The 26,768-nt window shown below is 38.3% G+C and overlaps 1 long non-coding RNA gene and 1 pseudogene across 1 annotated transcript; one reads left to right on the top strand and one right to left on the bottom strand.

Moving 5' to 3' along the window:
- Positions 7,770-8,935, top strand: LOC110263907 (annotated as a pseudogene).
- On the bottom strand, positions 19,351-20,391 carry LOC110263908. Its single transcript, XR_002349641.1, has 2 exons — positions 20,273-20,391; positions 19,351-19,434 (listed from the first exon to the last, which is right to left on the bottom strand). It is a non-coding gene; the product is annotated as an uncharacterized LOC110263908 (long non-coding RNA).

Consider the following 26,768-nt stretch of genomic DNA (forward strand, 5'->3'; position numbering starts at 1 on the left):
TATTCTTATAAAAAAATATTAATTTATATTGGTTTAAAATTTAGTTCATCGATTTTTTGGACAAATCAGTTTGTTGGATCTAATTATGACAGAAATAATATGGTTTAATTGATTACATATATTAAATTTTAATAGTTAAAAAACAACTTAAAAAAAAGACGTTTTAGACGCCTTTATCTTAGTAGCTCTCTAATTTTAATGTATTGATTATATAAAGAGTTGGATATTTAAAATTTAGTTACTTTTTGTTGATATATGATTCGACATTTGTTACATTTTTTTATATTGTGAGTGTATGAAAACTAAGTTTATATTTTAATCTTCAAAAGAGTTTAGTTTTTGAAGATTTATATCAAAATATCAAAACAAATAAGAATGTGTGTATTGAATGGTTAACAGTTAAAATAAGAATTTAACTTAAATACATTGTTTACGTAACAAACCATTTCTCTTTTGTGTTTTTTTCTTCAAAATCATATGTATCACTTTTTTTTAAAAGCAACTTTTTTTTTTTTTTTTAATTTGAAACATCTAAAATTAGGATAAATTTTACAGAATTTGTTTAAGATTAAAATTATTAAAACTCAAATCAAGTCATATAAATGCCAAATTCAATTATCTATTATCTGAAAATTCTTGCAAATAATAACATGTGACTAAGCCTCTTTAAAGTTTAAACTTTAAACTTTAAACTAAAAAAGATGAAGTATGCAGTGACGAAGAAGCAGGTTTGCTTATATGACTTTTTATCTTTATAGAAACAAAAAAATGGGGATAACTTATTTCAAGTTATTGTATATAGTGATGTGATACGTTGCTGCTCGTTTCCTCGAAGGAAAAGGAATATCCTTTGTTTTATTCTCTGTTTTTATGTTTTTAATTTGACCGTAGAAAAAATGAACACATGATGACAAATTGATAATTAATTCAATGGTCAAAATTCAAAGCTTCAGGACTATGCATGGCTCACGGTCAGGGGTCTTCATCGTCGCCGTCGCCAGCACCCCAACGCCACCGCCTTCATCGCAATTGCGTCTTTATTCTTTTTGTCTTTTCTCTCCTAACACATTTCTTCGACCACATCCAAATGAGACCTAATTGAGAATGAATACATCTAAGTGAGAATAATTGAAAAATATAATCTGATTTGTTAGTATAATTAATAGTAGGATAACATTGAATCACTTTTGTAAATGTTAAGGATACAAATAGGACGATTTAAACGTTAAGGATACAAATAGGACTTACTCCAAACATTGGGACAAAAACGATACTTTACTCTTTTCTCGTTTATAGAACAATATTTTCAAATTGATGATTGGGAATATCTTTTATTTTTATTTTTATCTAGCACACTCTATACATGCTAAATAGCTTTTGTTACCAAGTCCATGAAGATAAAATCTAAATTTCCTAAGTTATTTTAGGCTAAATTAATTTGTTAGTCTTTATATTTTTTTCATATTTATAATTAGGTTTCTATACTTTAATAGTTTTTAACATAGTTGTCAAAACCGAACCGGTAATCGAACCGATCAGGTTACTGATTTACTGGTTTATTGGTTCAACCGATAAATTACTGGTTCAACCGGTAAAACTGCTCTCACATAAATAAAAAATATAAAATAGTCAAAAACTTAAAATTAAAATTTGAAATACATATTTTTACTAACATTTTAAGAACAGTTAAGTCAAATTCTATAAATAACTAATACAAATATAAACATATAATTAGTTCATACTACTATATAGTATCTTAATTAGATACAATAAGAATAACAATCTATGAATTATATCCAAAAAATAATTTCAAGGTCTAAATATTTTTATATAATTAAATAATTATATAAATTTTTTTTTAGAATAAGTAATTTTTATTTTATTTTTTTATTCATTATCATTTTTATTTTAAAATTAATTAATTTGTACTTCAATTAAAAAATGAATTAAGTATTTTCATGTTTATATATATATATATATATATATATATATTAGTTAGAAAGAATTGATATATATATTTTAAAAAGCATTTAAAACGCCATGTAAATGGGTTAGTCTAGTGGTTGTTAACTTGGTCTTCATTCCAGAAGAGCCAAGTTCAACTCCCATTGCTTGCAATGCCTTTTTTCTGATTTCACAACCCGGTAATTCTCTGAAATTAACCCGAGGACAACCGAATCTGCATGCATGGAGGACGATCCGAATCGTCTGTATCGACTAGATGGAGTTGCACATATTGTCGGTGCCGTCCACCTTGAGGTTAGTGTTTTTAAATATTTTTTTTTAAAAATAAATTAGTAGTTAGTTAGAACTATTAGTGTGGAATTTTTAAAATAAATCGAAAAACAAATATTTGAATTTAGTTCATGTTAGACTTAGTGAGTCATTAACTATAGAACAAGGTTAGCTATAGAGTCATGAACAGGGTTAAGTACAGGTTTTTATGTGTGTTAATAAAAAGAACATGTTTTTATCTCATGTTATTAATGTTTTTGTTAATACAAAGAATTGAACCGTGAGTAATGTAGTTGTTAGCGTTTTTATCTTTAAAAGATTGGTAGGGATTTACTGTAAAAATGTTTGCAAAGTGATATTATGCAATGTCTGTGGCAACTAGAAATTTTGATGCATCGAGCAGTTTTTTGGTGACAAATGTGAGAAGTCATCTTATGTTCTTATGCAGCCCCATCGATGCATCAGTAGCATAAAACGGCAGCACGGGATGATGTTGGATGACAGGATCGTTCCTTACTTGCAGATGGCTGGTCTTTACTATCTTGCAAGATTGAACGAGAGCTGGTTTCGGTTAAACGAGCCGTTGGTTAGCGCCTTTGTAGAGAGATGGCGTCCTGAGACGCATACATTCCACATGCCTTTTGAGGAGCACACGATAACCCTATAGGATGTAGCATACCACATTGGTCTCCCGATCGACGGTCAGTATGTTAGCGGATGCCTGACAGACTTTCCACAATATATAGAGGGTGGCCGACCACCATGGGTGTGGTTTGATGAGCTGCTCGGGGTGTTGCCTCATGTGAACTGCATCGACAAGTTCACAGTGAAGTGCACATGGTTTGAGGAGATGTTTAGTGAGCTTCCACAGTGAGCAAATGAGGAGACGATTAGGAGGTATGCCCGTGCGTACATGATGATGCTCCTATCGATGCAGCTGTTTGGGGACAAGTTAGGTACCCGCCTCCACATCCGATGGCTGCCGTACATTGCCAGGTTGGAGGACATAGGTCAGTACAGTTGGGGTTCTACTGCGTTGTCATGGCTATACAGGTGCATGTGCCGTGTGGCAAACAAAAATGCCGTCAAGTTGGCTGGTCCACTGCAGCTGCTACAGTCGTGGATCTTTTGGAGGTTCCCTGGATTCCAGCCGGACGGATATGATGTTTTTCATTGGCCGTTGGCGTCGAGGTAGTCTCCATTTAGCCATGCGAATAATTTTCCGACTCCAATACCTTGTACTCAACCCCGCGGCAAATGCTATAGGTCTTCACGCTAAGCACGACTTCCTCTTCATCCTGAAACTGCTGACCAACCTAAAATTCAGCTACACCTCCTGCATTTTGCGAGTCTCTTGCCCCGAAGCCAACAAGTACAGAGGGATCCTCCTGAGGTGCCATGGCATCCAAGTCCATAGCAGAGAACTACGGGGGGTACTGATTAGTACCTGAACTAGATACTCCCCCACCCATAGGTGGAGTCGTCTGTGGTGTCTCCTCCTTGCTATCATCAGCAGCAATCGTTGCGGGCTCCACATCATCATCATCATCATCATCATCATCCTGCAATGCATCCTCAACCCCATCGGGTGCTCCAACCTCTCCGAATACCGGGGAGAACTGGGTGCCGTGAAAGCACCGTCTCCCAACGGTCCAGCCTCGCCAACTAATGCATCACAACTGCGATCTAGCTTGACGGCAAAGGATGGTGAAGCCACTAAATCTGGCTCGGGTGCAATCACCGGCACTGCTGACGAGGATCCAACAGGCAATGCACTAGAGCTGGCTAGATGTCCTGTGGAGTGCATATTCCTGTTCGAGCCTCCAGAACTAGATGCCACATCCACAAGTTTCACCAACAACTCCAGAGTCCTCACCTCAGGATACTAACGGCGGCAATGAAACAGCACCTGCATATCTTCGTCGCTGCTAATAACGAATGAATCATACTTTACATCATCGCGTAACACAAAAATCGGAATTTGATAGAACATCTTCTCCACTCGTTTCATGCCGTGCAGTCCTAGTCTCTGGAGTATAGTATTCTTAAACTCAGCAAAACTGGTCGAAGGTTTGAGAAAAACACTCAGCGGGTCCTTGTCAGTGAACTTAATTCCTGATCACGTTTTCTTCTTAATGGACCCTCTATAGTGCACAAGAGCTACAAAACTCTCATCACTAGCCATTGTAAATCTCACTCTTCTACAAAATTTCGTATAGCAGCTCGTTTTTATATACCTCATTGCTTTGTAAATCGAAACATTTAGATTAGATTTATGTTCTCTCTAAATCGAATTGATTTGATTCGATTTTAATTGAACTTCCTTTTTTACCTAATTCGAATCAATTTAATTCAATTTACTACGTGTTTCACTAAATCGAATTCACTCAATTCGATTTATATAGAAATATGGTTTGGGGCTTTGACGTTGCATTTTTTTATTTGGGACATTCAGGACATATTGAAATGCATTGGAGTTAATCAAGTCATTTACCCTTAATTTTATAACTATAAATTTTTTATACTAATATCTAATTATATTTTTATATATAAAGAGAGAGAAAAAATATTTTTAAAAAATAATAAACATGAAAATTAATTATTTTTATTTGTACTGTTAGAGAATCATTAGCATCAATTTAGACCAATTAGTATCGTCTATATTTATATAGTATATCTGTATATTAATTATAGGATTCTATGCCTTTAATACTCTGATTCATTTAGCACCTATAAATACCCCTTGTATATTGTACCTTTGATCAGACTGAATATACACAAAACACTTTCTTTAGTTTGGTCTCTTGTTTCTAACATGGTATCAAGAGCTTAAGTTATATTTTTTTTTAGCCACAATTGGTCCATAATCCTTTTGTTTTCTCTTCCGGCAGCCTTCTTTGTCCTTGATTTTTCGTTTCTTTTTGACGCTTTGGTTCATCACCACCCACACCAGCATCTTCGTCTCGTCGTCACAAGTTCAACGAGTCCCGAAACGTCGCCGGAAGCCTCCACACGCGCTGCCACGTGCTGCCGGAAGTCGCTGCCGTCACCAGCTTCTTCTCCTCTCCAAATTCTTTTCCGACCGTTGGATTACGATTTGATTAAAGGTTCCGCGGCTCCCATATGTCGCGTCTCTGCTTGCCCACCCAGCACCATTCGATCTTCAGAACGATCCACCCGTCCAGAGCGCGCCACGTGTCGTGGAATCAACGCCTCCAGCAACCCACGCCCGCGCCCGACCCGAACCAAACCGCTTCGCGATCCGCACACCGCACCCGCTGATTCAGCGCTGACGAGGCTTCTCTACTCCACTCAAACGTTGCCACGTGTCACCTTTCTTGCTGACGTGGCAGCTGACGTGTCAGACAGTGGGACCCTTCCTAAGTTTTTTTGGTGAGCTCTTTCTGATTTTGCCATCCGTTTTCTCATTTTCTGCTCCAAAATTGCAGTTTTCTCTCCTCTCTTTGATCTTTGTGACTACTATTATAGAAAAGTCAGATATTTTTGCTGCCACAAACAGAAAGGGTAAATTCTATCGAAACTGTAACCGTTCTGGGCACCTCTTCTCCGACTGTCCTTCTGTTGAATGTCGCATATGCCACCAGAAAGGTCATATTAGCTACCATTGTTCACAGCTGTTCTGCCGTTACTGCAAGCTCTTTGGACATTTAATTACTGCCTGCCCTACTTGCCCACCACGTCCTGATCCACTCAACCCGTCTCCTGTCTCTCTATCTGATGTTGCATCTCTTCTTCAGCGTCTTCTTTCCGTTTCTGGTAATACCCCTACTGCTTTTTTGACCCCTCCAGGTAATTCTAAATGGTACTTTGACTTGGGTTGCTTTAATCACATGTCTCTGATGCGTAATATTTTCTCGTCCCTGTCTACCACTACAAATGGACCTTCTGTCAATACTGCAAATGGCTCCCTCTTGCACACAACACACAAGGGTTCTATATCCCAGTCTACTCTTCATCTTCCTAATACTTATTACATTTCCAAATTAAACTTTAATCTTATTTCTGTTGGTCAACTTGTTGATCTGGGTTTTAAAGTCACTTTTTCCGTTTCTGGTTGTCGTGTACAGGATCCTCGAACGGGACAAATCATTGGGACTGGACGTAAGGTCGGAAGGTTGTTTGAACTCGAGAATCTTCATATTCCTCCTGTACCAAATCTCTGTGCTGCTTCTTCTCCCTATACCCTTCAGTTATGGCATCAACGTCTTGCCCACACCTCCTTAGAAAAACTGCGTCCTCTTGTGTCTCAGGGTGTTTTAGGTCAGGTTCCAAATTAATCCTTTGATTGCATTTCTTGCCAAACTGCCAAACAACCTGCTTTATCTTTTCACAATAATTCATCTCTTGCTTGCTCTCCTTTTGATCTCATTCACTCTGATGTTTGGGGCCCTGCTCCCACTGCCTCTATGGGCAGAGCTCGATACTTTGTCGTTTTCATTGATGATTATTCCCGTTTTACTTGGGTTTATTTGATGACTAATCGCCATGAGTTACCTCATATCTATATCAACTTTGCTACTATGATAAAAACTCAGTTTTCCAAAGTCATTAAGGTATTCCGCCGTGATAATGCTATGGAATACCGTGATTCCAAACTCTTAGCCTTTCTTGCAGAACAGGGTACTTTGTCTGAGTTTTCTTGTCCTGGTACGTCTCAACAAAATGGTAGAGCTGAACGCAAACACCGTCACATTCTTGACTCCGTCCGTGCAATGCTCCTTTCTTCTTCGTGTCCTGAGCGTACTTGGGGTGAAGCTGTTCTTACTGGTGTTCATGATATCAATAGACTCCCTTCTTCTGTTCTTGGTAATGTTACTCCCTTTGAGAGTCTTTATCATACCCCCCATATTATAATTCTCTTCGAGTTTTCGATTGTGTATGTTTTGTTCTTCTTCAGCCACATGAACATAGTAAACTTGAACCTCGGGCTCGTATGTGTTGTTTCCTTGGTTATGGCACTGAATACAAGGGTTATCGTTGTTGGGATCCTCTCTCTAAACGTATTCGTATATCTCGTCATGTTGTCTTTTGGGAGCACCACATGTTTTCTCGGTTCTCATCCTTTGAGTCTATTCCTACTACTCAGTCACCTTTGTTTACTAACCCCAATGTTGATCTTTTTCCTAGTGATGATTCTCTAGATTCTATCTCGAGTGACCCTCCACAGCCTCCTATTCTTCCGCCTTCTCCATCTCCCGATGATTCCAGACCGGACTTTGATCCTGCTCCTACCGTCATGCCTCCTCCTCCCGCTCGTTCTTCTTGGGTAAGGAATCCACCTCCTCATCTTCTTGATTATCATTGCTTTTCTATTATCCTTCATCAACATGAACCTAAGTCATTCAGAGAAGCCTCCTCAAATCCAAATTGGCAACAAGCAATGCAGGAAGAAATACATGCACTTAAAAACGCACACACTTGGGATTTGGTTGATCCTCCTTCTGATCAGGAAGTTGTGGGAAATAGATGGGTATATAAGATCAAGACTCGCTCTGATGGCTCTATTGACCGTTATAAGGCCCGCTTGGTTGCTCAAGGTTGTACGCAAGAGTATGGTATTGATTATGAAGATACTTTTACTCCTGTCACTCGTCTTACGTCTGTTAGAGCTCTTCTTACCATTGCCGCGGTTAAAAAATGGTCTCTCAGTCAGATGGATGTGAAGAATGCATTTCTTAATGGGGATTTGAAAAAGAAAGTCTATATGAAACCACCTCCGGGATATCCTTGTCCTTCTAATAAGGTTTGTCTCCTTCGCAAGGCACTTTATGGACTTAAGCAAGCCCCTCGTGAATGGTTTGACAAGTTCAACACTACCATATGCAGTCTTGGTTTTACTTCTAGCCCTCATGAGAATGCCCTCTTCATTCGTAAAAGCGAACGTGGAGTTATTCTTCTACTTTTGTATGTTGATGACATGATCATTACTGGGGATGATGTTGATGGTATCTCTGATCTCAAGGCCTCACTTCACCGTACCTTTGAGATGAAAGATCTTGGTTCTCTCAGCTATTTTCTTGGTCTCGAGGTCATTTCCACCGATGATGGCATCTATCTCTCTCAGGCTAAGTATGCTTCAGATCTTCTTGCTCGCGCTGAGATTACATATAGTCGCACTGAGTCTACTCCTCTTGAGCTTAATGTTCGATTTACCCCTATTGATGGCACTGTTTTGGATAATCCGACTCTCTATTGACAGTTAGTTGGCGGTCTCGTCTACTTGACTGTCACCCGACCAGACATCGCCTATCCGGTTCATGTACTTAGCCAGTTCTTGTCAGCTCCTCGTACTACTCACTATGCGGCAGTTCTTCGCATTCTTCGCTACATCAAAGGCACTCTATTTCATGGCCTTTATTTTTCTGTCCATTCCTCTTTGTCTCTTCAGGCTTACTCCGATGCTGATTGGGCTGGTGATCCCACTGATCGTCATTCTACTACTGGTTACTGTTTGTTTCTTGGCGACGCTCTCATTTCTTGGCGTGCTAAGAAGCAAACGTTCACTGCTCGCTCAAGCACAGAAGCTGAGTACCGTGCCCTCGCTGACACCACTGCTGAAGTTATCTCGGTTCGTTGGCTTCTCGAAGATCTAGGTGCTCCTCAATCGTCCCCTACTGATATTTTTTGTGATAACCGCAGTGCTATTCAGATCGCCCATAACGATGTGTTTCATGAACGCACCAAAACATTGAGATTGATTGTCACTTTGTTCGGCAACGTATCCTTATTGATGATGTTCGTCTCATTGCTGTTGGAACACTAGATCAGACTACTGATAACTTCACGAAAGCTCATCACCCGACTCGTTTCCAGACTTTGTTATCCAAACTCAAGTTGGTATCCTTAACTCCCACTTGAGTTTGAGGGGGATGTTAGAGAATCATTAGCATCAATTTAGACCAATTAGTATCGTCTATATTTATATAGTATAACTGTATATTAATTATAGGATTCTATGCCTTTAATACTCTGATTCATTTAGCACCTATAAATACCTCTTGTATATTGTACCTTGATCAGATTGTGTAACACCCTAACTCTCAGCACATCATGATCACATACATACATATATAGCCACGTTGCTTCTTTTAATTTTCTTTGATTAGAATAAATAATAATTAAATTAAACTTTAATAATCATAAAATTCTATTTAATTATTTTTGTTAAAAATAATTTTCTTAACTAAATAAAATCTCAACAAATATAATAACTCATAAATAACTAATTATTTAATTTTCGAAAACTTGGGTCTTACAGATTGAATATACACAAAACACTTTCTTTAGTTTGGTCTCTTATTTTTAACATGTACAATAGACTTAACACTTAATCGAAATCTGAAAATATAAACATTAAATTCTTTTAAGTTTTAGATAATAAATATTAAAATTAATTTTTAGTAAAAAATTAAACTTTTTCACATAAAAATAATGACTAAAAAACTTATTATTTGACTTTTTTTATTTATGTTGGTCTCCTTAACCGACAGGAACTTTTGTCCCTACGACTTTTTTATAAAAGTAATTTGATTCTATAAATATTTTTTACAATAATCTATAATATCAGAACAAAGTCAACATAATTTCAAAAGATTTATATTCCTATAATATTATTACGAGTGAAACTTGATCGAACCGTATTTATCAATGGTTCTCAATTCAACCGATCAGTTCAAATCGATTTTCAGAACATTAGTTAAAAGTGATCTAAATGATAGTATTTAAAACATTCTGTGATCTAAATAATGTCCTAAATTCAAAAAGATGATATTTTGTATTTTTATAAGATCCTAAGAATCTTTTGAAGGTAAGACATCATAATCAACTAAATTTAAATTAATTTAAAATTTAATTTTTTTTATTGGCTTCTATAATTTTGTGAAATTTTTAATTAGATTTTTATATATATATATTTTTTAATTAGGTTTTTGCACTAAATTTTTTTTCTCTCTTGATAGTAATTGATTTAATTTCATAGAGATCCATATAAAAAAAAATAATTGGTGCAGGGACCTAAATAAAAAAAAAAAGTGTAGAGACTCAATTAAAAAAAAATACAGAGATTTAATTAAAAATTTTACAAAACTATAAAGACCAATAGAGTAATTAAACCTTTTTTCATACACATCATATATTCATGTGTAACTCTTTTTCTTCTAAATTTTATTAACAAAAAAATAATATTATCATAATAAAAATGAAAAAAAAAAGACAAATAACTCTAATTTTTGGAAGAATTCAAAGACAATTTTAGTAATATTTGTTGAATAAAATTTTACAATTAAACAAAATATTTAATCAAATTTAACTAAAATTGTTATAGCCGTTTCACATCATGCATTTCTTCTTTTTCTTTCTCTTTTACGTTTTTTCTCCTTTTTGTTTGCATCTTTTCTCTTTCTCCACTAATGTTGCTATTTTTTTTTTCTTTTTCTCCTTCTCTCTTTTTTTTTTCTCATATTTCTCTTTCGTTATTATTGTTACCATCACTACCATATCATTATTTTTATCTCCTCTTCATCCTCCTTCTTTTTTTAATTTGAATTTATTCGATTTTCTCCTTCATTTTTCTCCTCCTCCTCCTTAGCTTTTCTTCCTCCTCCTTCTCTATCATCATCATTATTATCATCATTGTTATAATTATCATTATTGTCATCATTGTCGTCTATCCAGAATGCACCAAAATTTCTTAATAATAACGACACACAAACAAACTCAATTCAAGATAAGCTCAGATCAAAAGTGCACCTTATTTAAATCTAGAATACATTGAAGTTAAATCTAGAATGCATCGAAAATTACTTAATGATGACGACACACAAACAAACTCAGTTCAAAACAAGTTCAGACCAAATATGTATTTTATTTAAATTCAGAATACACCGAAATTCAAATTCAAAATGTACCAAAATTATTTAATAATAACGATACACAAACTCAATTTAAAACAAGTACAGAAAAAATGCACATTTTTTAAATTTAGAATTCACCAAAATTATTTAATGATAACTCAAAACTCCTCTTTCTCTTTCTTCTTCATCATTATCATCTTTCTTCTTCTTTTCTTATTCATCTTAGTTTTTTCTTCTTGTTTAATCTTTTCATTATTCTTCTGGTTTTACTCTTTTAATAAGAATAGAAAAAAAATCAAACAAAGAAGAAAAAATGCATGATAATGTAAAATTACTAGAAAGAAGAGGAGAAAAAGAAAAAATGTAGCAACAAGAAAAGCAATAAAAGAACGATGAAGAAGAGAAAACACATGAAGAAGAAGAAGAAAAAATGCAAAAAAAAAAAGGAGAAGGAAAAAAAAAGAGAAAAAGAAAGAACAATGCAAAAACGCTTATATAGTTGGAGCGTATATCGACTATATTCACGTTCTTACTAATGAAACTAATTTTTATTGGGTTTAGACCAATATAATTAAGTTTGGTTATTAAAAAAATTTAAATGTATAACATGACTCATATTTATTTAAGCGGACGAGTGAATAATTATTAAACCAATTTAAACTAGTTAACTTTTTAGCAGTATTTTGAATAACAATAATTAATAATATGTATATATATGTGTTGTTTTTTATATTTTAAATATCTATTTTTATGTTTCAATATATGTTTTTTATATAAAAATAGTTATTTAGTACTGATTTTTAATATATAACGTAGAATAATGATTGAATAATTATATTTCTTTGTTTGTTGGAGGGTCAACTTCTTATCCTCACTCCTCACTCCTCACTCGTTAGATTCCGCTCTCGAATTCCACCGAAAGTTTCCATGTTTTATTAGACTAAGTTCCTATCGAGAAATTGAACAGTTAAAATATACAATAATTGTACCAAATACAAATATGAAACTGCTAAAACAGGGCCCTACCCATGTGACACACTGCTTCTAAAGTTGGGTAGCGTGTTATTTTTTTCCAGTAAGAAACTGCAAATAATATTTTTCAAGTGTGTGACCCAACTTAAGTATGTGGCTACCTAGATTATTATAAAATGATGTTGGATCATTCAGAATATTCTGCTGAGGAGTTGAAGCAGTACCCTTAAGTGGAGAGCATATGCTAAGAAAAGAATAATTTATTAATTAGTAATTTGGAATATATCTATGATTAAATGATTAATACTTATTATGTAGGTCGCTTTTATTTCAGGTCCTCTCTTACTGAGAGTTTTGGCTTCATTCGTGGACAAGGCATGGAAGGACACATCATCTTAGCCTTTCGATTATTACTACATAGATGTTACTTAATTTTATGATAAACTATAGATAGATGTTAATTATCATTATTATTAGTAGTAATAAACCTAAGCAAGTTTGTTTTGTGTGCTGCGTTTACAATTAGGTAGGTCCTACGGCCAGTTGTTTATAAAAATTAAAAAGTGATCACTAAGTTTGTCTTCAACTAAAATCTATCAGGGATTAAGCGTCACTCACAGAAATATAATGTAATAATAATAATCTAATTTCATCTTTGACTGACAGATACAGGTTGAGAAAGACGGTTACTTATATATATACAAATTATAAATTCCTATCGCAACAACTAACATAGTTTACTGTTTAACATCAAATCTGAAACCGCCGGCTAGCCAGTTCTTTCTTATATGATTGATTTTTACTTATTTATTTATTCCTCCCCAAGAAAATTGAGCATTACTCATAATGTCAGCAAACTAGTAATAAAATTCGTGTGATCAAATAACAAGCTTGCAGCGAAACCAAGTAACCAACACTCTAGAATCTAGATATACTCCCTCCTTGTTGGACGAAATCTGATTGGACCAAGTGCAAGTTCTAAATGCTTATCATATTTTTGGATTGGTACGAATATTAATGAATAAAAACTAACTAGCATTATGGGTGTAAAACGTGGTTTATATTTGAAGATATAAAATTATGATTTTTTTTCTAAAATTAAGAGTAAAACAGTCATCGAGTTATAACTCAAATAGCATAATCTCCTAATGATAAATTATGATTTTTTTTTTTAAGTTGTGTTCATACCCTAACTCAACATTAAGATCCAGGACCAAATAAGATAAAAAGACCCAATTCATAGATTGGCCTCCCCACGCAACCGACCTTCTCACAAGAGGTTGGATTCGACACAGGCTCCACCATAAGGAAGTCGGGAACGAGGGTTAGCTAGCAGATAACACTTATTCAAATAAGTAACTGCCCCTAAAATCTCTCAACCCACTTCCAGGAGTCATATCTCAACTTCCATAAGATAAATGGACGGTTATCCTCCTTAAAAGGTGGAACTACTCCAACGGTAGTTATTGGTTCACCACTATAAATGCACTGACACCTCTCAAGTATCTCTAAGTTCCAATATTCTCTAAACTTACTTAGACCCTCGCTGACTTAAGCATCGGAGTGTCTTTACAGGTACCACCCCCCATTCTCTCTCACATACAAGTCGGACGGAGGCTCCTAAATGCAAACCTACTCGGAGGCTTCCTCCCTCAGACGATTGGGCCAGCCTAACGAGTCTAGCCTATTAATCTCCGGTTATCCATCGTAACATTGGCGCCGTTGCCGGGGACCTGAGAGATCAACCAGTAATGGCGGATAATTCACCTGAAGATGGCCACATAGCGTCCGATTCTGAGCAAGAGAATTTGGACATTGGGAACAATGACGCGGACATGGCCACCCACCAAGGAGTGACCAACCAGAACAGAGAGGGCACTTCTGGGTTGAAAGACCCAAAGGCAAACTCCTCTGACAAACGCGAGTCAGGAAAAGAGGGACAACCCCATGCGGCTGACTTCATGGGTTTGTTCCATGGCCATCAAGGGCGCTTGGAACAATTGGAACAAGAACTGGAACGACAGCGAGAGGCAGAGAGAAACTTGAAGAACGAGATAGAACGGCGAAAAGAGCTAGAAGAAAAACTTTTAAGGCTGGAATCGGCTCTTAAAAGTCGAAGCTCTCGTAGCGACCGAGAAGATTCTCCCTTGGGGGGAGAAGATCCCTTCAGCGAGGACATAATGAGGGCAAAAGTTTCAAGAAAATTTAAAAGTCCTGATATGGACCTCTATGACGGAACCACAGATCCGAAGCATCATCTAAGCAACTTTAAAAGTCAGATGTACCTGGCTGACGCTTCTGATGCTACTCGTTGCAAAGATTTTCCGACCACCTTGACGAAAGCAGCGATGAAGTGGTTCGACAGTCTTCCCCCAAGGTCTGTCACTAGCTTCAATGACCTCTCGCGAAAGTTTCTGATGCGGTTCTCTATCCAGAAGGACAGAGTGAAGCACGCACCGAGCCTCCTGGGAGTAAAACAGGAGGTCGGAGAAGCTTTAAGGGACTACATGGAAATGTTCAATAAAGCGTGCTTAGAGATTCAAGACCTGCCCACGGAGGCAGTAATTATGGGCCTAGTAAATAGACTTCGAGAAGGCCCCTTCTCCCAGTCCATATTGAAAAGGCACCCGACCTCCTTGAGTGATGTACAGGAGAGAGCCGAGAAGTACATCAACATGGAGGAAAATGCCAGACTACGAGAGCCAAATTGGCGACCTGGGTATTCTCACTCCTCAAAAGAGAAAGAAAGAGAGCCCAAGAAAAAAGAGGACGTCGTCCCCGAAAGGCCTAGGAGATATCACTCCTATACTCCTCTACGAGTTTCCTTGGTAGATGTATACAGGAAAATCTGCCATACTGAAAGGCTACCGCCCCCTAGACCCATCAAAAATAAAAAGGGAAAAAGTCGTGGCGACTACTGTGAGTACCATAAGATATATGGTCACTCAACGAATGATTGTTCCGACCTTAAAAATGTGATAGAAAAGCTGGCCAGAGAAGGTCGGCTTGATAGATATCTCATGAAAAGGTCGGACCATCATGGAAAAAGGAAGCGAGACGACAAGGACTGAAGAGATCCACTACCACAGACCCTGAAAAGACACATACATATGATCTCGGGAGGGTTCGGTGGAGGCGGCCTCACAAAGTCATCTCGCAAGAGGCACTTGAAGAAAGTCTACCAGGTCGGGGGCGAGGCTTCCGACCTTCCAACCATCTCGTTCACAAAAGAGGATGGGCAAGGAATCATTCCTGGACATGATGATCCAGTTATGATAACTATGATTCTTGCCAATGCCCATCTTCACAGAACCTTGGTAGATCAGGGGAACTCAGTCGACATCCTTTTCAAACCAGCATTCGATAAACTAGGGTTGGATGAAAAGGAGTTAAGAGCTTACCCTGACACTTTATATGGACTGGGGGAGACACCAATAAAACCACTGGGATATATACCCCTTCATACCACTTTTGGAAAAGGGAAAAAATCCAAAACTCTGAGCATCGACTTCATAGTCGTCGATGTGGGGTCAGCCTATAATGCCTTAATCGGCAGAACTACCCTAAACCGGCTCGGAGCAGTGGTATCCACCCCTCATCTTTGCATGAAATTCCCAACACCAGAGAAAATAGCAACTATCAGGGGAGACCAGAAATTGGCAAGGAAATTCTGCAATGAAAGCCTAAACCTAAGAGGAAAAGGAAATGAGGTGCACACAATTGAGCTCGGAGGGGTCAGAGTCAAGGAAGAGTTGCGACCACAACCCGGGGGAAAAACTGAGGAGGTACAAATTGGAAAAGAGGAAGAAAAAAACACCAATATAGGAGCTGACCTGAAAGAAGAGTTGAAGGAGAAACTTACAAAACTCCTACAAGAAAATTCCGATCTCTTTGCTTGGAAAGCCTCCGACATGCCGGGGATAGACCCCGAACTCATGTCACACAAACTATCAGTTTATCCCGGATCGCGACCTGTTCAACAAAGAAGGCGGAAGCTCGGACCTGAAAGGGCTCAAGTGGTGGAAGAACAAGTGCAAGCACTCCTAGAAGCCGGGTTCATCAAAGAGGTCAGATATCCGGCGTGACTGGCAAATGTGGTGCTAGTCAGAAAACAAAACAACAAGTGGAGGATGTGCGTCGATTACACCGACCTGAACAAGGCGTGTCCCAAAGACCCATATCCACTTCCAAGCATTGATACCCTAGTAGACTCCAGCTCAGGGTATCAATACTTGTAGTTTATGGATGCATACTCGGGATACAATCAAATCCCGATGTACATGCCGGATCAAGAAAAAACATCATTCATCACGCCTAGGGTAAACTATTGCTATGTGGTTATGCCCTTTGGGATAAAAAATGCTGGAGCCACATATCAAAGGTTGATGAATAAGGTGTTTTCACCTCACCTTGGGGGATTGATGGAAGTCTATGTAGACGACATGCTAGTAAAAACCAAGGATGAGACCGACCTCTTGGCAGACCTCTCGCAAGTCTTCAACACCATAAGGTTGCATGGGATGAGGTTGAATCCCACAAAATATACCTTCGCAGTAGAGGCTGGAAAATTTCTAGGATTCATGCTTACAAAAAGAGGAATCGAAGCTAATCCCGACAAGTGTAAAGCAGTCCTAGAAATGAAAAGCCCGACTTGCTTAAAAGAGGTCCAGCAGCTGAACGACCGACTTGCCGCCCTCTCCAGGTTCATGGCGGGATCAGCATTAAGGTCCCTACCACTCTTCTCTCTACTAAGAAAAGGATGCCAGTTCTAATGGACTCATGAGTGCGAAGAAGCATTTCAGGAGTTCAAAAGGTTTTTAAGCCAACCTCCCATTCTGACCCGACCTAAAGTCGGGGAAGAACTCGTCCTGTATTTGTCCGTAGCAGACAAAGCTGTAGCATCAGCTCTAATATGGGAAGAGGAGGTCGGGCAGCATCCTGTATACTTCACCAGCAAAGTTCTACAAGGCCCTGAATTAAGGTATCAAAAACTCGAAAAATTTGCGTACACCTTAATAGTAGCCTCTCGAAGGTTACGACCTTATTTTCAAGCTCACATAATAAGAGTCCGAACGAACCAACCCATGAAGCAAATCCTCAAGAAGACGGATATTGCGGGTAGAATGGTTCAATGGGCAATAGAGCTATCCGAGTTTGACTTAAAGTATGAAACTCGGATAGCAATAAAAGCCTAGTGCCTCATCGACTTCGTAGCAGAATATGCAGGAGACCAAGAGGAAGAACTACATGGAAGTTATACGTAGATGGATCCTCAAACAAAATAGGAAGCGGTGCAGGCATAATACTGGTCAACAAAGGGGGAACGCAAATAGAAGTCTCCCTCAAGTTTGAATTCCCAGCTTCTAACAACCAAGAAGAATATGAAGCCTTGATTGCAGGGTTAAAGCTGGCAGAAGAAGTCGGTGCAACGAAAGTAGCGGTATTCAACGACTCTCAGGTGCTGACCTCCCAAATAAATGGAGAGTATCAGACTAAAGACCCCAATATGAAGAGATACTTGGATAAAATCTTGGAGTATCTTAGGCGCTTTGCAGAAACCGAGGTTGGTGCACTAAATTGTGATCTCAGGCAACGGCGCCAAAAACTCTGTACGCACGTCTTAATAAATCGTTTTTCATTCATAACTTCGATACAACTAACCAGCAAGTGCACTGGGTCGTCCACACATTCAGGTTGAAGTGCGAATGAATATGTTAGAAGCGGAATAAGTTGAATTGAATAGAAAAACAGTAGTACTTTGCATTAATTCATGAGGAACAACAGAGCTCCACACCTTAATCTATGGAGTGTAGAAACTCTACCGTTAAAAATACATAAGTGAAAGGTCCAGGCATGGCCAAATGGCTAGCCCCCAAAACGTGATCACAGGATCAAAAGTACAATCCAGGATCTTCCAAAAGATATCAAATACAATAGTAAAAAGTCCTATTTATAATAAACTAGTTACTAGGGTTTACAGAAGTAAGTAATTGATGCATAAATCCACTTCCGGGGCCCACTTGGTGTGTGCTTGGGCTGAGCTTGAATGTTACATGTGCAGAGGCTCTTTCTGGAGTTGAACGCCAGGTTGTAACGTATTTCTGGCGTTCAACTCTGGTTTGTGACGTGTTTCTGGCGTTTAACTCCAGACAGCAGCGTAGAACTGGCGTTCAACGCCTCTTTACGTCGTCTAAACTCGGCCAAAGTATGGACTATTATATATTGCTGGAAAGCCCTGGATGTCTACTTTCCAACGCAATTGGAAGCGCGCCATTTTGAGTTCTGTAGCTCCAGAAAATCCACTTTGAGTATAGGGAGGTCAGAATCCAACAGTATCAGCAGTCCTTCTTCAACCTCTGAATCTGATTTTTGCTCAAGTCCCTCAATTTCAGCCAGAAAATACCTGAAATCACAGAAAAACATACAAACTCATAGTAAAGTCCAGAAATGTGAATTTAGCATAAAAAATAATGAAAACATCCCTAAAAGTAACTAGATCCTACTAAAAACATACTAAAAACAATGCCAAAAAGCGTATAAATTATCCGCTCATCAGAGGTCAAGCATATAACTCGGGATCTAAACAGCAGAGCAGACGCCCTCTCCAAATTAGCAAGTACCAAACCAGGGGAAATAATAGGAGCCTGATCCAAGAAACTCTCCAAGAACCCTCTGTAGTAAAAATAGAGGCCAAGCAAGACGTCCTTGAAGTCTCCGGGTTAGACCTCGGATGGATGAACCCTTTAATTGAATATCTAAAATTCTACATCCTACCCAAAGAGGAAAAAGAAGCTAAGAAAATCTGGAGGGAAGCACAAAACTACACTTTGGTGAAAAACATCCTTTACAAAAGGGGAATATCAACACCATTGTTGAAGTGCATTCTGACATCAAGGACGACAGAAGTCTTAGAAGAGGTCCACAATAGTAGGGGTGTTCGCGGTGCGGTTTGGCTCGGTTTTTGAGGGAAAAGCCATCCGATCTGATCGTTTAATTAAACTGCGGTTCGATTTGGTTCGGTTTTTTGTCAAGGTCATCCGAACCAAACCAAACCAATTAAAATCGGTTTGGTTTGGTTCGGTTTGTTTGGTTTTTTCAATCAAATAAATAAAAATTTTATCATACTATTATGCAAAGTCATAACATTGAAATTGACTAACCGAAATACATAATAGCTAACAAAGTCTTGATCTAATAAAATTTAACGACAACAAAATTCAAATACGACAATTAAAGAAGTTTAATAGTTCAACAGTCAACACAACTGAAAATAAAAATAAATTGTCATTAAAATGATAGCAAAGTTATGGTGTCTTCTCCAACAAAATAGCTAAAATTCTTAATGCAAACCAACCTGAAATAAAAAAAAAACAGTTACATAATAAGAACAACAACAAACAAACAAACAAACAAACAAACAAAGCCTTATCCTACTAAGTGGGGTCGGCTACATGAATCAAATGACGTCATTGTGCTCTGTCATGTATCATGTCTACAGAGAGACCGTTTACATGTAGATCTCGTTTGACCACCTCATGGATGGTCTTCTTAGGTCTTCCTCTACCTTTCGCCCTTTGTCCATCTTCCATCTCATCCACCATCTTGAATGGATGTTCTATCGGTCTTCTTCTCACATGTCCAAACCACCTGAGATGCGATTCAACCATCTTTTCCACAATGGGTGCTACTCTAACTCTCTCCCTTATATCTTCATTCCTTATTTTATCCAATCGCGTATGACCACTCATCCATCTCAACATCTTCATCTCTGCCACACTCAGCTTATGTTCGTGCTCCCCTTTAACCGCCCAACACTCCGTACCATAAAGCATAGCCGGTCTTATAGCGGTGCGATAGAATTTACCTTTAAGTTTTAAAGGCACTTTTTTGTCGCATATAAAACCAGATGCACTCCGCCATTTTGACCAACCTGCTTGGATCCTATGATTTACATCCTATTCAATCTCTCTAATATCCTGTATGATGCACCCAAGATACTTAAAACTTTTAACTTCTCGTAGGATGTTTTCTTTAATCTTCACCTCTATATTGGGGTTTTCCCTTCTCAGACTGAACTTACATTCCATATATTCCGTCTTGCTACGGCTTATGCGCAACAACAACAACAACAACAACAACAACAACAACAACAACAATAATAATAATAATAATATAAGGAGAACAATTCCTACCATAACAAGATGTACTCAATCAGACTCAACACCAGAATCTTCTTCATTGAGATCACGTGTGGGTGCAACTTCTACAAAATATATAAAATAAGAAACAATCATAACAAATAATATATATTAATAAAAACTAGATTAAAATAAAGAAAATTATAAGTAGAAACTTAAGCATACCTAATTCCAACTTCTCCAATTCCTCGATGAGTTCCTCAAGGACAAGTTTTGGAGAGTTTCGGAGTCAATTTTGTGTACAAATTAATGGTTCAACTGTCATCAGAGTTAGAGAACTCCTATAATTATTCAACACACTTCCTCCAGTACTAAATGCCGATTCTGAAGCAACTGTGGAAACTGGCATGGCTAAGACGTCTCTTGCAATCTGCCCAAGAATTGGATATTTAGTGGAATTCACTTTTCACCAATTTAGAATGTCAAATTGCACGCCACTCTTCTCTAATGCCTCCATAAGATATAACTCCACCTCAATCTTGTTAACACTCTCATTGAATTGCATTTCCTTCTCAAATTCTATAGCAAAAGAAGTTTCATGTGCCTCAAGCTCTTGTGTGCTAATTTCAAGAAGATCTTGCCGAGTAGATCTTTGATAGTTACTACCAAACAGCCTATAGCTATCAAACACTTTAAAAAGCGTCTCCTTCACTTTTGAAGTTAAGAATTTAGCATCTTCTTTTTCATACAACTTTTCAAAACTCCACTTAATCAATTGAAGCTTATACCTAGGATCAAGAACAACTGCAATGAAAATCATCATGTTTGTGTTCTTTATATTTCCCTAATACTTATCATACTTGGACTTCATTTTCTCAGCCATGCCTGAAAGTACCGTATCTAAGCTTCCCATCCAATGCTTAAGTGTAGAAAATATTTTACAAAAGTCATTAAAGTGTTGAGAAGATGTCACAAACATTGAACCAGAAACTTTTGTTAGTAACCTCATAAAATATTTTTAAAAACTTGACAAAATGCCTTGCATTCTCCCAATCCTCAGACCTAGAAATCCCACCAGCCATCATAGCATATTCAGAATCTCTCCCCCAATCGTTTAAATGCCTTTTGAAACTTCAAATCACTTTCAAGCATTAAAAAGGTAGAGTTCCACCTGGTAGGAACATCTAAATGGACAGTACCTTTTTCCAGAATTCTAGCTTCCTTAATCATAGTTTTAAACCTCTCAGTACGACTTGGTGATGCACGCACATGCCGAACTGCATTTCTAATCTTTAAAATTGACTCATGCATTTCTCTCAACCCATCATTCACTACAAGATTTAAAATATGAGCACAACATCTAACATGTAAAAACTCTCCCCTTAATGGATGTGAGTTCCAATCCTCCATTTTATTTTTCAAGTAAGAAAGTGCAACATCATTTGAACTAGCATTATCAACAGTGATAGAAAAAACTCGAAATATCCCCCAGCTCAACAAACATCTCTCAATCTTCCTACCAATTGTTTCCCCCTTGTGATTCTTGATAGCACAAAAATTCAAGATTCTTTTTTTGCAGTTTCCAATTAGCATCAATATAATGAGCAGTAAGGCAAAGATAGTTCAAGTTTTTCACAGATGACCAACAATCAGTTGTTAAACAAATATTTTGATTTGGTTGAGAGAAAGACTTCAACTTAACTTTTTCATTCAAATAAAGCTTCCAACAATCCCTAGCAACTATGAGCCTTCCAGGAATTGGAAACTTGGGTTGCAAACAACTCGTATAATAACGAAAACCCTCCCCCTCAACATGCGAAAAAGGTAATTCATCCACAATAATCATTCTAGCAAGCGCTTGTCTACAACGATCAACATCAAATGACACGGCATAAAGTGAACTACCTATCCCTTTCCTATCATCTTTTATCACATCTTGAAAACAAAGAATCTTTTGGGTAGGATCTAATGCTTCCATCGAAAATTTTTTGCATTGCGACAACAAGTAATTTTTCATGTTACTAGTGCCATTTTTATATGTATCACAAGCATAACTAGCCCCACACCAATTACATTTAGCTCTAGGATACTGTGGATTACTAGTTTCATCTTTAGTAAAGTGATCCCATGTCCAAGACCTAGGTCTACAAGGTTTTCTCTTACCTTCGTTGGCCTCAGTTTCAGCAGAGTCATCAACGGGAGCTTCTTCAACAGTCCGCCTTTTCCCTCGGCCTCTACTAGCAAGCTTCCTTGTGTTTCGATGAGGAGCTGGGACAGGAGGCAATGCAGTCGGAGATCTGATGCTTGTTGATTCATTCGGAAGAGGAACTGGCGGCAATCCGGATTCGCCCATATTCTCACTTGAACTGACGTCAAACTACATAAATAAATACAATAAATCAAGGCCAGAAACACAACAAGAAATAAATTAATAACCAGCAATAAACTGCACAATAAATCAATAACCAACAATCCAGCAATAATTCAATAACCAATAATACCAAATTACCAACAATAAAATGAACCATTAAACACCAACCAGCAAGGTAGCAAGCAGGAGATTTCCAATATAATGAACCATTAAACAACATGGTTTTGATTTCCAATATAATAAAAAAGTCATTCGAAGAAGTTTCACCCCAGACGACTTGGTTTTGATTAGAAATGACATTGGAGTCAATAAATCTGGCGAGGGAAAGATCGCTGTTAATTGGAAGGGACCATACAAAATTAGTGAGGTCTTAGGAAAAGGCTACTATAGGGTGACCGACTTAAACGGCACCGAGCTACCTAGGTCGTGGCATGCTTGTAATATGAAAAGGTACTATAGTTAAAGGCGAACTCCATTCCCTGATGTACTCTTTTCCCAACTTCATGGTTTTTTTCCAAAGAAAGGGTTTTCTTGAAGAGGGGTTTTTAACAAGGCATCAAAGTGGGGGCTAAGGGGCTACAAATTGTCAAAAACCTTTGTAGCAAAAAGTACCTTTGTGAGTATATAAAGATCTTTTTCCACGTCTCTTTACAAAATTCCTTTTCATGCTATTATTCTTTCTATGAAACGCGCCGACTTAAGCTCGACAAAACGTAAAAATCTCATGAACTGACCTAGAAGGTCGTCAGGATAAAACGACAAGGTACAAGTTGGTGTAAAGAGGTTATAAAAGTAAATCATGATAAACTCGGAAATTTTTCGACCTACAAGTCAAAAAAACCGAGAAGAAAACAAATGCATCGCAACAATAATATAAGTTACAGAAACTCAATAAAACAAAAATTGAGTACGAGAAATACCAAAAAAGGGATAAGAAAATCCATAAAAAAATTAAAGGCATAGGCTGTCCCAAGTCTCTGCAAATTCAAAATAACTTAGAACAAAAGACAGCCAGCCAAGATAAAAGATTTTCAAGGCAAAAAGATCAAAAAGGTTTTTTTTTAAAAAAAAGAAAAAACCTAAACAGAAAGCATGCACGCAACAAAAATATCATAACCCCTTATCCAAAAAAGGGTATTTTTAAATATTTTTGTTTACGGCCGCAAAAGGCCAAGAAATGTCAAGTAACAACCACCACCACAAAGAAACAAAATAAAAAATTGTTTTAAAAAAATAGGGGACCCACAGGCCGGGCCCCCATATAGCCACAATCAGTTAAGAAGGAGGAAGATCACCACCACCAGGAGAAGGGCCATCACCACCAGGACCAGGGAGAGAAGTCAGATCAGCACCAGGGGAGGACGGAGCAGGCTGATCGGGACCCTGAGAAGGAACCCCTTGAAGAACTCGGAACATCCTTTGGTCGTGGAGGAGATTCTATTATTCTCTGCCATTGAGTCTTCAGTTCGGAGTCCGTCTCAGGTCGGGGAGGATAAACAATGGCCCCGTCAACCACGATCTTGTCGGGATCCAGTGGAGAAAGATCCAGGTCGGGAGCAATAACTCTGACCTGTTCCTTGAAGATCCGCCACGCCTCCTCGGAACCTTCAGCTACAGAGTCCTCTAGCTTCTGGAAGGCCTCTCGACATCCCACCAATTCCTTCTTCAAATCCAAATTCTCTCCAAAGAGCCTAATGTAGTTCTGCTCCGCCTTCTCCTTCAGCCCCTCCGCCATGGCGCATTGGCCCATCAACCTCTTCTCCCTCTCCCAGAGACGATCCTTCTCCTCCTTCAACTCAGCGACCTCCTCCTTAAGCCTTTTCTCTTTCTCTTGATACAAAAAAATTCTCCCCTCCAACTCCTCAACTTTTTGGGAAGAACCCAAAGAGCTGAGGGGAGTCTTTTCAAAAATATCAAGCAATTTGGTACATACCCCAGCCGCCCAGACGCTCCCTTAAACCAGAATATTAAGATGGTTTCGAACGGAAGCATCATCCATACTTATGCGAGTATGAGGATAGACATGATTCCGAACAAATTGAGGCCCATTAAATTTAGCCTCACCATCCAAAGAAGAGCCAGACTCTGAAGTCTTGCGCTTTTCTTTTCTGGTTCAGGGGAAGATCGGGGCGGAGGAGAAGGAAGAGAAGAAGCAGAAGAGGATATCACAATAGGTCGGGAGGGGGTCCCCAAGTTGTGAGGAGGAGGAGAAAGGGGAGGAGGAGGAGGAGGAAGAGTGCCAGCAGCCCTAGCAGCACTCACCCTAGCACGAGATCTCATCTTGGCATCCTGGACTCTTTGATAGGAGGAGCTGGAATTCTTCTTCACCATTGCTACAAAAACCATAAAGTAATCAGTCTACAAGTCGGAAATGACAGCTCGAAAACAAATTAAGACGGATGTAGTAAAATTAAGCCGGGAAACAACCGAAAAGTAACAATAAAGCTACCTAATTGAGTATGTACAAAGGTTGGAGACCCCTGGAGGAACTTTTTTGTATCAAGATAAGGGGCTCTTCTCCAAACTTCTCGGAAGAACCCCACAATAGCCTCCTCTACCTCGTCCAGATCATCCAGGCTATATTTTTCCACAGAAGGGGCCTCTAACCAGTACAGGGAAAAACAGGAAGAAGAATTTTGGTCCAGAAAAAAGGGGTGGTGACCCTCTACGGCTTGAACTTTAAAGAAGAAATTTTTGAAGTCATGGAAAGATTCATCAAAAAGGGTAAAAACTCTCCGACCTTGGATGGCTCGGAAAGACACCCATTGCTGCTTATTGTTTTGGCCACTAAAGGGCTTGGTCATATGAAAAAGAAAAAAAGAAAATCTTCAAAGAAGTCGGAAAATCTAATTCACGGCTGATAAGTTGATAAATTTTCATAAAACCCCAAGAATTGGGGTGAAGCTGGGTAGGAGCAACACGACAGTGCGACAACACGGAGATTTCAAAAATCAGAAAATGGTAGAAGAACCCCCAAACGGGTAAATAAATAGTCGTACATAAAAAAGAAAGGAGGGTCAGCGTCAGCGACTTTTCCAAAGCAAACCCGGTCTTCCGGACCCGGAGCAACCAGTTTATATTTTGGCTCATCCTCATCAAGAACACAAACTCTATGGTGAGCACGAAGATCAGTAATATAATCGGTGTCTACGAGGGGTTCCTCCCCAATGACCGTAATATCCACCCACTGAGAAAGAGACTCTAAGAAAGACATCTTTTTTTTTTTTTCTAAAAAAGGTGACGAAACCTATAAAGGAAAAAAGGGAAAAAAAGTCAAAAAAACAGGGTCTCTATAGGGCCAAGATGAGATTCTCAGAAAAATAGAAACACTAGGCCTACAACCAAACATGCTGTAAACACTCCTCTAAGCAAAACATGCAAGGAAAAAGCATTCATTAATAAAAGAGGAGGAGAGAAAAAACTGACCTTTGATAGTGAAGAAAGGTTGAGGCGACGAGCAGTCAAAGCACTCGAAGAAGGAAGGAGTTTTTCTTTCGAACAGAGGGTGCAAGTAAGAAAATTTTCAGAAACGAATGAAGGAAAGGGATGGAAAGTATTTATAAACACGTTAGGGGCATAACAGTAAAACGACGTAACTATTTAAGATGTGCACTGTTACCAATGTAACTGCTCCCCGCGTGTAAATACTAAGACCCCTAAAGAGACGCGACATTTGATTAGACGCGACGGTTGAAGAAATTTGAATCACGTCGGTTCCTGAAAAATCACGTCGGTTCCTCACCAAGTCGGCTACGGTCCCGAGTTATATACTCGAGCCCAACTCACAAAAGAGTTTGGACTCAAGTAGGGGCACTGTTCATACTCTGGCCCAACACTAAGGCCCAGAACCAAATAAGATAAAAAAGGTCAATCCATAGATTGGCCTCCCCACGCAACTGACCTCCTCACAAGAGGTCGGATTCGACACAGGCTCCACCATAAGGAAGTCGGGAATGAGGGTTAGCTAGCAGATAACACTTATTCAAATAAGTAACTGCCCCTAAAATCTCTCAACCCACTTCCAGGAGTCATATCTCAACTTTCCTAAGACAAAGGGACGGTTATCCTCCTTAAAAGGTGGAACTACTCCAACGCTGGTTATTGGTTCACCACTATAAATACACTGACACCCCTCAGGTATCTCTAAGTTCCAATATTCTCTAAACTTGCTTAGACTCT

Source organism: Arachis ipaensis, chromosome B06 (assembly GCF_000816755.2).
Source record: "Arachis ipaensis cultivar K30076 chromosome B06, Araip1.1, whole genome shotgun sequence".
NCBI lineage: Eukaryota > Viridiplantae > Streptophyta > Magnoliopsida > Fabales > Fabaceae > Arachis > Arachis ipaensis.